The 12,330-nt window shown below is 39.5% G+C and overlaps 1 long non-coding RNA gene across 1 annotated transcript; it reads left to right on the forward strand.

Annotated features, from left to right (window-relative positions):
* The first annotated feature begins 943 nt into the window (after positions 1-943).
* On the forward strand, positions 944-7,654 carry LOC135263818 (uncharacterized). Its single transcript, XR_010332545.1, has 6 exons — positions 944-1,045; positions 1,399-1,478; positions 1,593-1,801; positions 2,609-2,663; positions 2,814-2,949; positions 3,120-7,654. It is a non-coding gene; the product is annotated as an uncharacterized LOC135263818 (long non-coding RNA).
* The last annotated feature ends 4,676 nt before the right edge of the window (positions 7,655-12,330 follow it).

Here is a 12,330-nt window from a genome sequence, read left to right on the forward strand (position 1 = left end):
TTGCAGTATCAAATGTATGGGTTCCCAGCCTTGGTCCTCAGACTGCAGTGTGTATGCTGGCTGGGTTTCCTTCCAGCTTTAATTCCACAGAACTCAAGTGGCAACTATCTGACTGCTTGCTGCCTCTCTCGCCCCCTGCAGGTGCCTTGCAGATCTGCACTCAGCAAGGGCCAGTCACAGCAGGCAAAAAATCAGCCTGCTGAAAACCTTAAAACAGACCATCGCGACGAACTTCAGCGACTTCTGTGGGACCGAGCAGCAGGTGAGAGAAACGCACCTACACACACACACAAACGCACAAACACGCACCCCAGTGTTCTTCTGATATTTCTTCCTGTAGACAAGATTATTAAAAAAAATGCAGGCAACACATTTTCCGTAAACTTTATATACATTGGCATGAATAAGATGTTTTCTACATGCATGTCAATAGAATAATAGTTGCCTTCTTTGACAGATCGATTGACTCAAATGTTTACGTTAAAGGGAGATTGAGAGTGTTGTGCTTTAAGTAGCAAATCGAGATTGAGGAGATACGGTGTATGATGTAGCATATAAAATAATTGCTCATAAACCCAAAAAGCAAGGGTCTCCAAAGGCTAGGACCACGTCACTGTTGAAGGCTAACACCCTCTCCTTCTCTCATTGTCATCCTGCAGGATGCTCATGAGTTCCTCAGTGTTCTCCTGTCCCAGCTTAAAGAGGAGGGGGTTTCCCTGAGGACAAGGGAGGGGCTGCACCCCTACACCTGTTCCATCGAGGCAAATTTTGAATTTGACCTCCTGACCACCAGAACGTGCCTCAGGTGAGTCGCCCATGTGCAGTCTCTCCCATGTGCTCGGTTAAATTGGACAGTTGAATTTCATTCCTCAATTGGAACTGAATCCATCCCCACCCCTGCCTGTGAGTGTTCATTTCTGTGTCTCTGTGGTTCCCTCTCCAAAGCTGCGGGGAAAAGGTGCGTAGAACGGAGTCCTACAACTGCTTGTCTGTGGACTTAGTCCCTGGGGGCTCCGTACAAGACAGTTTGGCCCTCTACTTCAAGGTAAGTATCCACCAGGGAGACTTTCAAATACTGCAAGCCGAGTGTTGAATGTGTTGCTATGCTTTGTGGTGTGCGAGGTCAGTGCTGAGTGTGTTGCTGTTTTTTGTGGTCTGTGAGCTCTGTGTGGAGTATGTTACTGTGTTTTGTGGTCTGTGATCTGTGTTGGGTATGTTACTGTGTTTTCTGGTCTGTGATCCTCGTGTTGCATGTGTTAGTGTGCTCTATGGTCTGTGAGATCTGTGTTAAGTATGTTACTGTGTTTTCTGGTCTGTGAGCTCTGTGTTGACTATGTTACTGTGCTTTGTGGTCTGTCAGGTCTGTGTTGACTGTGTTACTGTGCTTTGCTGTCACAGGGCTATGAGGTAGAGTGTCGGTGCCAGTGGTGCTCTGGGCAGTTGGCCACTGTGGAGCCAACGTTACAGTCACTGCCTCGGTAAGTGCAGCCTCCTCCCCTCTCTTTCAGTCCTTCTGTCTTTCAGCACATCTGGGCCGGTTAAATGACCACTTACCTGGTTTAAATAAAGGATTCCTCTGTGCGTCTGTGCAGAGTGCTGGTCGTGCAGCTGAAACGGTTCAGCTTTAACTCCAGAGGGAACCTGGTGAAGCTGCACGATCGTCTGCACATCTCCCCACAGCTCAGCCTGCAGGCCCACAGCACGGCCAACGTTCGCTTGCCAGGGACGGCTAAGCCCCACCTCACCCATGGGGATTTCTGTGCAACCTTTCCTTCACCAGGGGGTGCTGTTCCCTTTGCAGGTATTTCATGCGTGAGACTCATTCCATCCCCTTTCATGTCCTGTGGTTTGAAAAACAAGTTAGGACCAGAGTGTCACTAAGTGTCCTACTAAAGTGCCCCAGTGTCTGCTGGTTTTTGATGTGTTTCCACACTTACGCTGTCTTACAAGTTTTAATTAGTTAATTGTTGTGGTAAGAGGTCCATACACCTTTGTTCCACGGCCTGTATTGGCTGCTGGTTAAGAGGAGACCACAGAAACCTGCAGAACCTGTAACTCAGTGTTAGGAATCCCAAGCTGAGGGGTAAGTGTGTAGAATCTTTGGTCATACAGATGAGGTCTGATGGTATTTTTGCTTTTGTGTGGTTCCCCTGAAGCTGCAAAGAAGAACCCTGTGGAGGGATGTACAATCAACAGAATAGAGCAGAAAAGCTACTTTGTGGTGAGGAAAGAAGGAGGGAGCGAAAGAAAGAGAGAAGAAGGAGTAGGGGAAAGAGTAGAGCAGCTGTAGGCAAAGTCTGCTCCTCCCTGGGGCTGCCCCATTCATTTATCTAATAATCACTTACAGGCAGGGATCTCAAACTGCCGTCCTGGATTGCTGTGGTGTCTGCTGGTTTTTAGTGTATTTCAGCACATTTAGTCAGTGTTGTACGTCACTGATTGTTTAAGGAACCTGTAAACATTGTTTCCACAGCCTAAATATGCCATAATGGCAGGTTGCTGTTAGCTCTGTTGGAAAATAATGGTGGTCTGGGATGAGGCAGGATGGGGGGTTAGGGTTTGGGTGTGTACCCCTTCTGACTGTAGGTCTCTACCTTCTGTCTCCTAGAATGAATATAGAATCACCAGTGTGCTGTCCCACATTGGGTCGAATATGAGACACGGTAAGATACACTGGAGGCACAAAGCCCACACACATGTTCCTGGGCCCTGTATGCACACAGTCTGATCCAGAGACATTTTCAGTGTATGATTAGCCCACTATTACAGTCACATTGAGCAGAGACTAGACATCCATCTGTGTAATTCTGCAGGTCATTACATCTGTGAGAGCTGTGAGTCCAACACACAATGGCTCTCATTTGACGACGAGAGGGTGCAGCAGCTGGACCAGAAGACTGTATTGAGGCAGAGGTCAAACTCCGCCTATATACTGTATTATGAGTACAGGTGAGAGCTCATCCGTTACTATAGCCCTGCCGTTGTGTGAGTGTGGTACAGGTATAATTACTGCTGAGCTGTGACTACAGGTAAAAGCTCCTCTGTGGCAATAGCATCATGTGCAGCTCTGTGTTGGGGGAGGTTTGCCGGTAGCGTGACTGGGCTGATGTCTGTTGTAGGGCTGCTGGTGAATAAAGATCTCTATGGAACAGAGACCATGGCCAGTCTTGAATGAAACTGCTCCTCTCTGCACCCCCAAGAGCTTGGAACAGCCAGGCATGTTTATGTTTTTTTGCTGATGTTATTTGAAATGTATGATATGAGCATTGAAGAAAAGACAAAGGGTTGGTCTATGAAAATGTGCCATTTTAGATTTCATGTGTCCATGTATATAATTTAATTAGCCCTGTTACCAACACATTAATTATGATTTGAATTGGTTAAAAAAAATATTGAAACAAATTCAACAGATTACAAAACATAAAAGACACATTGTTACATTTATTGGTAAAGTATAAATAGTCAGGCTGGTAAATCATTCTGGAATAGTTTGCCATCCTTGTGATTCAAAAAAGGGAGTCTGAGGCACTGTCTTGCATTTAAAAAAATTTATCCAACAATAATCCGACAGGATAAAATTGTGTGTGGATCCAGGTGCTTTTGTTTTTCCATCAATTTACAGAGGTCAAAAAATAACTTCTCTAAGTCCAGGGGCATGTGTGTCTGTTCATTCTTAAGCAACAATTTCGGAACAACGATCTTTTCCTTGTATTTTGTCGAGTCTCCCCAGCAAAAACTGAACCAAGGTCTCAAACGTGAATAAAGGGGTTTATTCCTTCTTCCTTTTGATTTGGATTAAAAAGAAGAATTTAAAAAAAAGAATAATTAATAACAATAATACATGTACATGTTTGCGTGCATAAACCTACACATATAACTAACTCTGCCCTTTCAACAGAGGGGTGCCATTTCAATTTTCTGCCAATTTACCATCTTTATCTCATACCATTTCTGGTCTCTTTGGGCTTGTGTACACAATCCAGTAGTCCCACATTTTTTAAAACTTGAAACCTGCTGGAGTGTCTAAGAATATGTGAATCTCTCCATCACAAATATCTCATGCATTACATCAACCCAGTCATCCAGCATTATTTTGAGAAGGTGCTCATCTTCTTTCTCTGCAGGACCAAAGATTGCCCTTCTGAATTATAGCTCTACGAATGTCAATGGCATTTCTACCTTTAAAATGGCCTCCATTTATTCATGAATCCCCTTCCAGAATGGAGAATCCTATCCGGCATCTTTCTCTCATTTTTCCTTACTGTATTCTTACCGTTTTCTCCTTTTCATTTTTCTGGGAGATGATCATGATTCAGATTCATAGGTTGCTGAAACCACTTTCAGTACTTCAGATTCCATTAGCTCTGAATCCTCTTCCTCTTGTAATTATCTGTTCCAAATAATGGCGTACTTGTCGGTATCTATGTAAATCGTGATTGACTAGCCCATCTTGATCTTTAAGTTCCTGAAAACCTTTAATTGCTCCTGGGTTTTAAAAAAAAATGCATGCTGTGGGCTGTGAGGCCCGTCCTAGTCATCTCTCTGACAACTGTGATAAAACCTATTTGGGACAATGTCAGAGTCATAACCACACCCTTGCTACAACTTTATTCATTTTGCTCACTCTGTTGGTATCCTACCATATCTTAAATGTTCCATGCGTTAGTAATAGGCGTCCCTATGGTTCTCTACCAATCTACACCCCCCAATAAGTGCTTTCATTGGAATATCAACAGTTATTTCACACTCATTTTCTTGCCATCTGGCTGTGTAGGAGGAGTTGCATATGCACACCAATGTCCATATTTGTGCATTATAGAAGTAGTTCTTAAGTACAATTTCATGCAATATGTGGAGTGAGCGTCTAATGTTGTATTGCGTTTGTCTGTGTCTAACAAATCCAGTTTAGTCTGCCTGAATTCTCTCTGGTAAAATGTTCTCAATCATTCTAGCTAAAATGAAGGCAAACATTTTATAGTCCTCCTTCAGAACACTGATAGGCCTACAATTTGCACACTCCAAAAAGTCATTCCCCTTTTTTGGTATGACTGAAATGACAGCCTCTTTCAATGAGTGTGATACCTCACCTTTCTCCAACAGCCTGTTAAATGAAATAGCATGGGGGTAAGTGGCTCCCTGAATGATTTATATCACAAAAAGCTGTACCCGTCAGTGCTCGGTGCTTTGTTTCCCTTAAGTTTAGTTATGGCAGCATTCAGTTCCTCCGTGGTAGTATTTTCTGTTAAACTCCTGTTCTGCTCCTTGGTTTCTGTGTGTAAGCCTAATGAGGTTGTTGAGGCCTTCAAAGGTATGGCAATGGTAGAGTGAATTTTTGCTATATACCTGAGGTATTTAGATCTGAGATCATCAAAAAATGAATATGACACAAAAGTACAGACAATCATGTTTTATTTCATGTTATTTACGACGCGTATATGTTTTACCATTTTAGAGAAACAGCTGTTTTGGGTTGAGTACCCCCATTTTCAGCACCGCAAAATTAAGTTAACTGATGAACTTAAAAGTAAATGAAAACAATGATGTCGGTATTTGGCTGCAAAGCCCTTAAATGCAATAACTTTAATCAAGTCTATGACCCACTGACAGTACCACATGTTTGGTATGTTCTTTGGTAATGCTTTCTCAAGCCTTATCTGCAGCCACTTTCGGTTGACGATCTTTGTTTTGGGGGGGGGGGGGCGTTGGGGGTTCTGTCTTCAGTCTCCTCTTTGGCAGTCTAAAACATTCCACTTTATTCCATTGATGAATGCTTTGGTTGCATAGGCATTACTACTGTGTTTGGGGTCATCAGTACTAGCTTGTGAGGTTGGAGGACGTTCTTTGTACATACCCAGACAAAATCTGTCTATACACTTCCAAGTTTATCCTAATGCTGCCATTCTTCATTACACCTTCAATAACAATTAGGTAGCCTGTTCCAGAAGCAGCCATACATGCCAAAGCCATGACACTACCTCCATATTTCACCGATGATGCTTTGGTGGTATGCATTGGATCATGGGCTGTTCCTTCTGTTCTTCACACTTTCCATCACTTTGGCAAAGGTTTATTTTGCTCTCATTTATCTATATAACTCTTTTTGTTCTTCTGTGTGTTTCTTTGGCTAATTCTAATCCAGCCTCTTGCTTCTTCCTGCTGATGAGAGGTTTGCATCTTGCTGTGTCGCTGCTATAATTCTGCTCTCAATGTCTTCTGCGTATGGTGGCTCTTGATATTTTCATCTCTGCCCTCTGTAGACTGCTGGTGATGTCACTGACCACAGTTTTAGGGTTCTTCTTCACAGCTTCAAGTTTTGTCTGTCATTAACTGCAGTTGTCTTCCTTGGCCGATCTGTACAGTTTATATTTCTGAGTCCATATGTGGTTTCTTTCTTTTTCACGATCTTCCAAACTGCTGTACATGATATCACCAGTTTCTGTGCTATCCTTCTAAATGAATTCTTCTGTTCTCTCAGCTTACAGAATAGTTGTTTTAATTATCCATAGTTAGTTATCTGGTCTTCAGTCACAACAGATGAAAACAAAATCTAAAACTAAAACTAGAGACTCATTGCTCTTTCACGCACGAACAATACAGGCAAAAGGAAACACTTGAGCTACAGTTAACAGTCAGTCATTCGTAAGCTTAATTTTGCACAGCTGAAAATGGAGGTACTCAACACAGAAACAGCTGTTTCTGTGAAGTGCTAAAACATATAAGCATGTAAACGCCTTGGAATAGAAGCTGATTGTCTGTACTTTTGCCTCATATTCATCCTTTGAACGCAAATCCACATGCCTTAAGCATAAAGCAAAAGAAGCAAATTTTACTTGACGTTACCATACTTTGGGAGGGCGCTGTAGAATCCTGTAATATAGTCTGACACTCCTCTGGATATCCTGTACATTATAATCAATAGGTTTGGGATGGGGATTCCTTATCTTCTATATGGTCTTCTGCTGCTGCTTTCTTATTCTGTAAACTAATAACTTTGTTAGCTAATGTTGTTCTACCTTCCATTGTTCTTTTATTGGACCATTCAAAATATTTGAATTCAGTCTCCAAAGGGTAGTTTTATCTCCATGCCTCAGGGTCAGGGTCTTACTGGGCTATCATATAAAAGATCCGTTATTCGGCCATTAGAATACAGGCTTTTACTGAAAGACAGAGAGCCTCGTACTCCCTTTTTGGATTTGCAACCTATTGCAATGTTATGCAAGGGTGAGAAACTTTGTGAATTAGCCTAACTGAATAGAACAGTAAAACAGTAAAATTGAAATAAAACCGTAAAACAGTTTTATTGAGAGTTAATTCACCACCAGGCTTTCATGTAACACACACACACACATACAGTCAAAGCTATGTTGACCTTTACAAAACAGTATTAAATGTACCATGATACTCCCATCTGTATAATATTTCTCTCGTCTGGCTGGATCTGAATCCCTATGCTGTCGGTATTGTTACTGTCCTAACAAAAAATAACCAAAAGTATGAATTACATTTTTGTATATATAGTTAATGGTAAGTATGGTAAGTATTTCATGTAATTATTTATATTGTATTGAGACAGATGTGTTAGACCAGTATTTCTCAACCCTGGTCCTGGGGGACCCACTGCCCTGCATGTTTTAGATGTTTCCCTGCTCCAGCACACCTGATTAAAATTAATTGGTCGTCATCAAGATCTGCAGAAGCCTCATAACAACCCATTCATTTGAATCAGGTGTATTGGTGCAGGGAGACATCTAAAACATGCAAGGCAGAGTTGAGAAACACTGTGTTAGACAAAATAAGAACAAATAAGATTATAACAGTAAGATAAGTTGTGTATATTATTATTATTATTATTATTATTATTATTATATCAACCCTGTTACCCCAGAAAATACAGGATTCGGTAGGTATAAATATCATATAGTCAGTGCAAAATGGTCACATTGTGCATTAAAAAGGGGCTTTTATGTAAATTTAGCATAAATGGTAATAATGGTAATTTAGAATATAAAAAAATACATTTTTTCTTTATGTATTCATGATCACTGGGCTGACACATTGAGCCTTAAGAAAACATTTGATTTGGCTTTATATTATCAGATACACATTGTGAACATACATAAAATGTAGTTAATTTATTGTTAGTTCAGATTAACAGAGAAATTTGTCCTACGGATGTAAAATGGCACATTTTCATAGAATGACCCAAATAAATAATTTGTATGTACTTGAATAAACTGTTGAAACCACACGTGTTATGTAGTATTTCTGATCAGCTGAATGTAATTTTAATCAACATTTTGGAAAGTGTTATGTGGTGACAAAATGAACAAGGGAATGTCTACTGTGTATTGTAAATGTATGTATAGTGTATATTATAAATGTATGTACAGGTATATTGTACATATAATGTATATTCTGCACCAAAGAATGTTAAAGGAGGTATAAAGCAACTGTTTGCCAGTTAAGGGTGGTAATGGTGTTTCTACTACTGGGATCTTGCTGATGTGTTAAAGGATCCCATCTATTGTTTTATTTTTACATATACTGTATATGTTGTGGATAAAATAAAATTTTAAACTTGATTTACTGGTAAAGTTATTCTTGAAGTTACAGCTAAATAAACTGTAAATAAATCTGTGGGCCTAATCATTTAGTGTGTGTGTTCATGTTTTTGATGATTATACTTTGTTTTCAAATTATCAATTTATGATCATTTTTTAATTAACCCTTCTGTTCAGTTTTGGTCATATTGACCCATTGTAAACTTTTTTTAAATGAGGATTGACCTTTTTGGGAGATGAATTTCATGTCCAGTGAATAAATCTGGTTTAATAAATTCCTGTTTTGTGTTTCTATTAATTCTTCACCATCTGCTTTATGTATTTTTGCCTTTGTGGTTTCTTTGAATGTAATAACATGAAAGATGAAAAATAATTGAGAATGTCTGTTCAAAACAATAAATATGAATATTCTACCGCATAAAAACCTTGTTTCGTTTCATTTTTTCATTTCATATATATGATATTGTTTGGAATTGAGATGTAGATAATATATGTTTAATTTTTTTGGATACATTTTATATCTCTATTGCTTTAAACTCCCATTAATATCCGAGGTATATTTACCCCAGGCTAACAGTTTCACAGGTGTTCACTTGTACTCGCCATTTTCAAGAATCCAGTCTTTATGGATTACAAATGAAAATTAGGCATATTTGTTATTTCATTTACACACCATTATTTTGTACCCTTTTCAGAATTTATGCATTTGTATACTTTAAGTTCTATAAATGCCCTCAGTCTTCATTTTCGCGCCTTTTCTTCACATTCACAGCCTGTGACCAGTACTCACACAGAAGATGAGACAGTTCCATAAATGGTCCTCATGTAGAGGCCAATGGTAAGGCAAGTGTGTACTCACTACAGCACTGTTCTTCACCTGTAGATTAAAAACTTGGAGCTTCTAGAGCAGAGGGATTGAATATTTATGCAAACAGCATATTTCAGGTCATTTATGTTACAAGTATATTGTAACATAAATATGAATTGTAACATAAACTTTTTAGACTGATAACCTACTGGTCACAAGTCAAATTTTCATTGCTCAACAGCTCATCTTATTGGTTACTTACTCCATTGATCAAACAAGTTGAGCTGGTTTCAGATGGTGCAGTCTGCTCTCTGTACTCATTCTGCACTCATTCCTTCAATCATTGCCATTACCTGTAAGGCTTTACATACGGAGGGAGTGTGTCTGTAGTCGTATGACCGTGACCAGAGTCTAAGTGGCGAGAATGATACATCTAAGCTTTATTGTCTTTATTAACAATGTCTGTTTGGTTACCTGATTTATCCACTCACATATTCATTGCTATAATTAATACCTAATTAAAAAAAAAAAAAAAAAACCTGTTTCATATGCAAGTCTAATAAAAATAGGGATGCAACCAATCTAGACCTTAGCTTTTAGGCCAGATAAAGGGTGGGCAACCTTAATTAACATCATATGAACTTTAAATCCATAGAAGAATCATTTGATTGTTTGATCTAATGCTGATCCAATGTCTGCCTATGTTAGTTTAATGGCATAGATTCGCCATCAATTCAGTGAGCAAACATATGCTGGATCAACATCAGACATCAACCTTGAATCAATGATGATGATGATGATGATGATTCAGCACTGATTCAATGTTCACTTGCTATCTGGGCTAATAATAATCTGGCCTGACATGCGAGCACTTTCAGAACTGCATCCGCGTCCAAAAACCAACATTTCAATACACGAGTTGCATTTATTGAGTTTTCAGAATGACGCTGGCCAAGGTGCTGAACTACTAAAGCACTTCAACCTATTTCTTATACAATTTAAGAATCCGTTTTATAAGCGAATAATCATCGTTGTCCAGTAGAGGGCCTCCAAATCACACCATATAAGACAAATCCCGATCTAACAGTCAAATTGCGAAAAACTGTTTTAAAGAGTCCACTAGATGTCCCTGTTCTCATAACAAAACATCCACGGCATGATAAAGCATCTACGTAGGCAACGAAAATGCAAATTATGGGCATCCCTATTTCAGTTTCCCTTGTTTCATGTTTGCCAAAAACAAAATGAAAACTCATCCAAAGAAACAAACAAACTATGATTGTGTTGGCCGTCATTAATTCTTATATGCTAGTGCCACATTGTAAGCTGTCAGTCCTGGAACTAGTTTGACTTTGAACTAGTCATGCCCATCCACATTCATTCAATCCACTTCCAGACTTCCTGTCTGCTCTGACATGTACCTATTTCCGTTATCTACTTGCAACAACACAGTGGTGTATAAAGTGAGAAAATAAAAAGTTCACCCATAGATTTTATTGTAATCAAATTCACTTCATTTTGACAACCTCAATTTGATCAACTCAGAAAGACTGAGCTCACTGCAGGAAATAAAAGTCAGATGTGGTTTGTCTTTTTAGTCTCACTCCAATTGCTTTAATGACTTCAGAAAGCTAGCAAACAAAGTAGTTTTATCAGTTTGAAAAGCATCTCCTCTTGATCACCACTGATGAGAGTATTGTTTGAGAGCAGCGGACAGTGATTTGGAATACAACCCACGCCTCCAATAGTTTAACATACAGTATGTTTTATCTCCCCTCCCTAACATCTACACACCTGAGTGCAATCACTTCAGCAATAACGAGTGGTTTTGCTCTTCTGACAATGGGAGGGGTGAGCTACAACGTTTCCTTAGTATTTTGCAGCTCTTGTGGTGCTGTTGCTTCATGGAGCGTGAGGGTGCTCTGGTGGCTTTTCAAGCATCCAGTCAGCATTGAACAGAGGACACAAGAAGTACACCCAAATGAAGGAAATCTAGCTGTTCAATGGAGGAATATGAAGGCAAATGTACTGTATAAGCATTGCTCAACACTTCCCCACAGTATTGCCTTGTTAAGCAGATACAGTCAACATGAAATCTGTACCAGGATGAAAATTCCTCTGTAGCTTTCTAATTATTTGGTTATGATGATGTCCTCTGCATGTACACAGTAAAATGTTCAGTGCTAAACCAACTCAGATAGAGTACATTCTAGTAAATTTGATCTGTACTAGTCATAAAAACTCTGCTTAAACTGAATTGACACTGAATATTCCACCTAGTGCCAGGGCGCAGTTGTCAATGACAATGAAAAGATTTGCATGTAAAATATTGTGAAATATTTGCTGAACACTTCTGTATTGTATGTTCTCTCTCTTAGCACTGCATAAGATCATTTTGCACAAAGGAAAGTGAAATTAACAGTTTCATCACAACAATACTAAAGCTAAATAGAACTATATAGACTAAATTAAACAAAAGCTAATATGAAATAAGCTGATCGTTATGTCAACACACGTTGCAACACAACACAAAACAGAGCAGCAAAAACCGCCATTGACTCTTTCATTGTGTTTTTATTGGCAAAATAAGCATGTTTGGTTACAGAATTCCAGAATGCTTAATGGCTGCAGTTAAAGGATTAGCATATTTCTGAGACTGGCTTGTTATAAGGTAAATTTGGCCTTAATGGAGGCTCTGTTCAGGAGCTATAGCTACAAGTCAAACAGCTTGCTCGCTTGGTTTCAGGTCCTCAAGTCTCAAACAATCAAGCTTTTAAAAAAAAAGATTAAACCTGATACCGTGTCCTGAGGGAGGAAAAAAGGCAGTCAATTGAAGGGAACGTGTAGGTGGTGTAGCTGGCCACCATTCTCCTCGGTCTTCTCAGGGGACTGTGAGCTGAAAAGCAGCCAAAAGGAAAGCAGGTTGCTGGTCTTATGGCAGATACCAGGCTTTATCCCGTA

The sequence above is a fragment of the Anguilla rostrata genome, chromosome 9 (assembly GCF_018555375.3).
Source record: "Anguilla rostrata isolate EN2019 chromosome 9, ASM1855537v3, whole genome shotgun sequence".
NCBI lineage: Eukaryota > Metazoa > Chordata > Actinopteri > Anguilliformes > Anguillidae > Anguilla > Anguilla rostrata.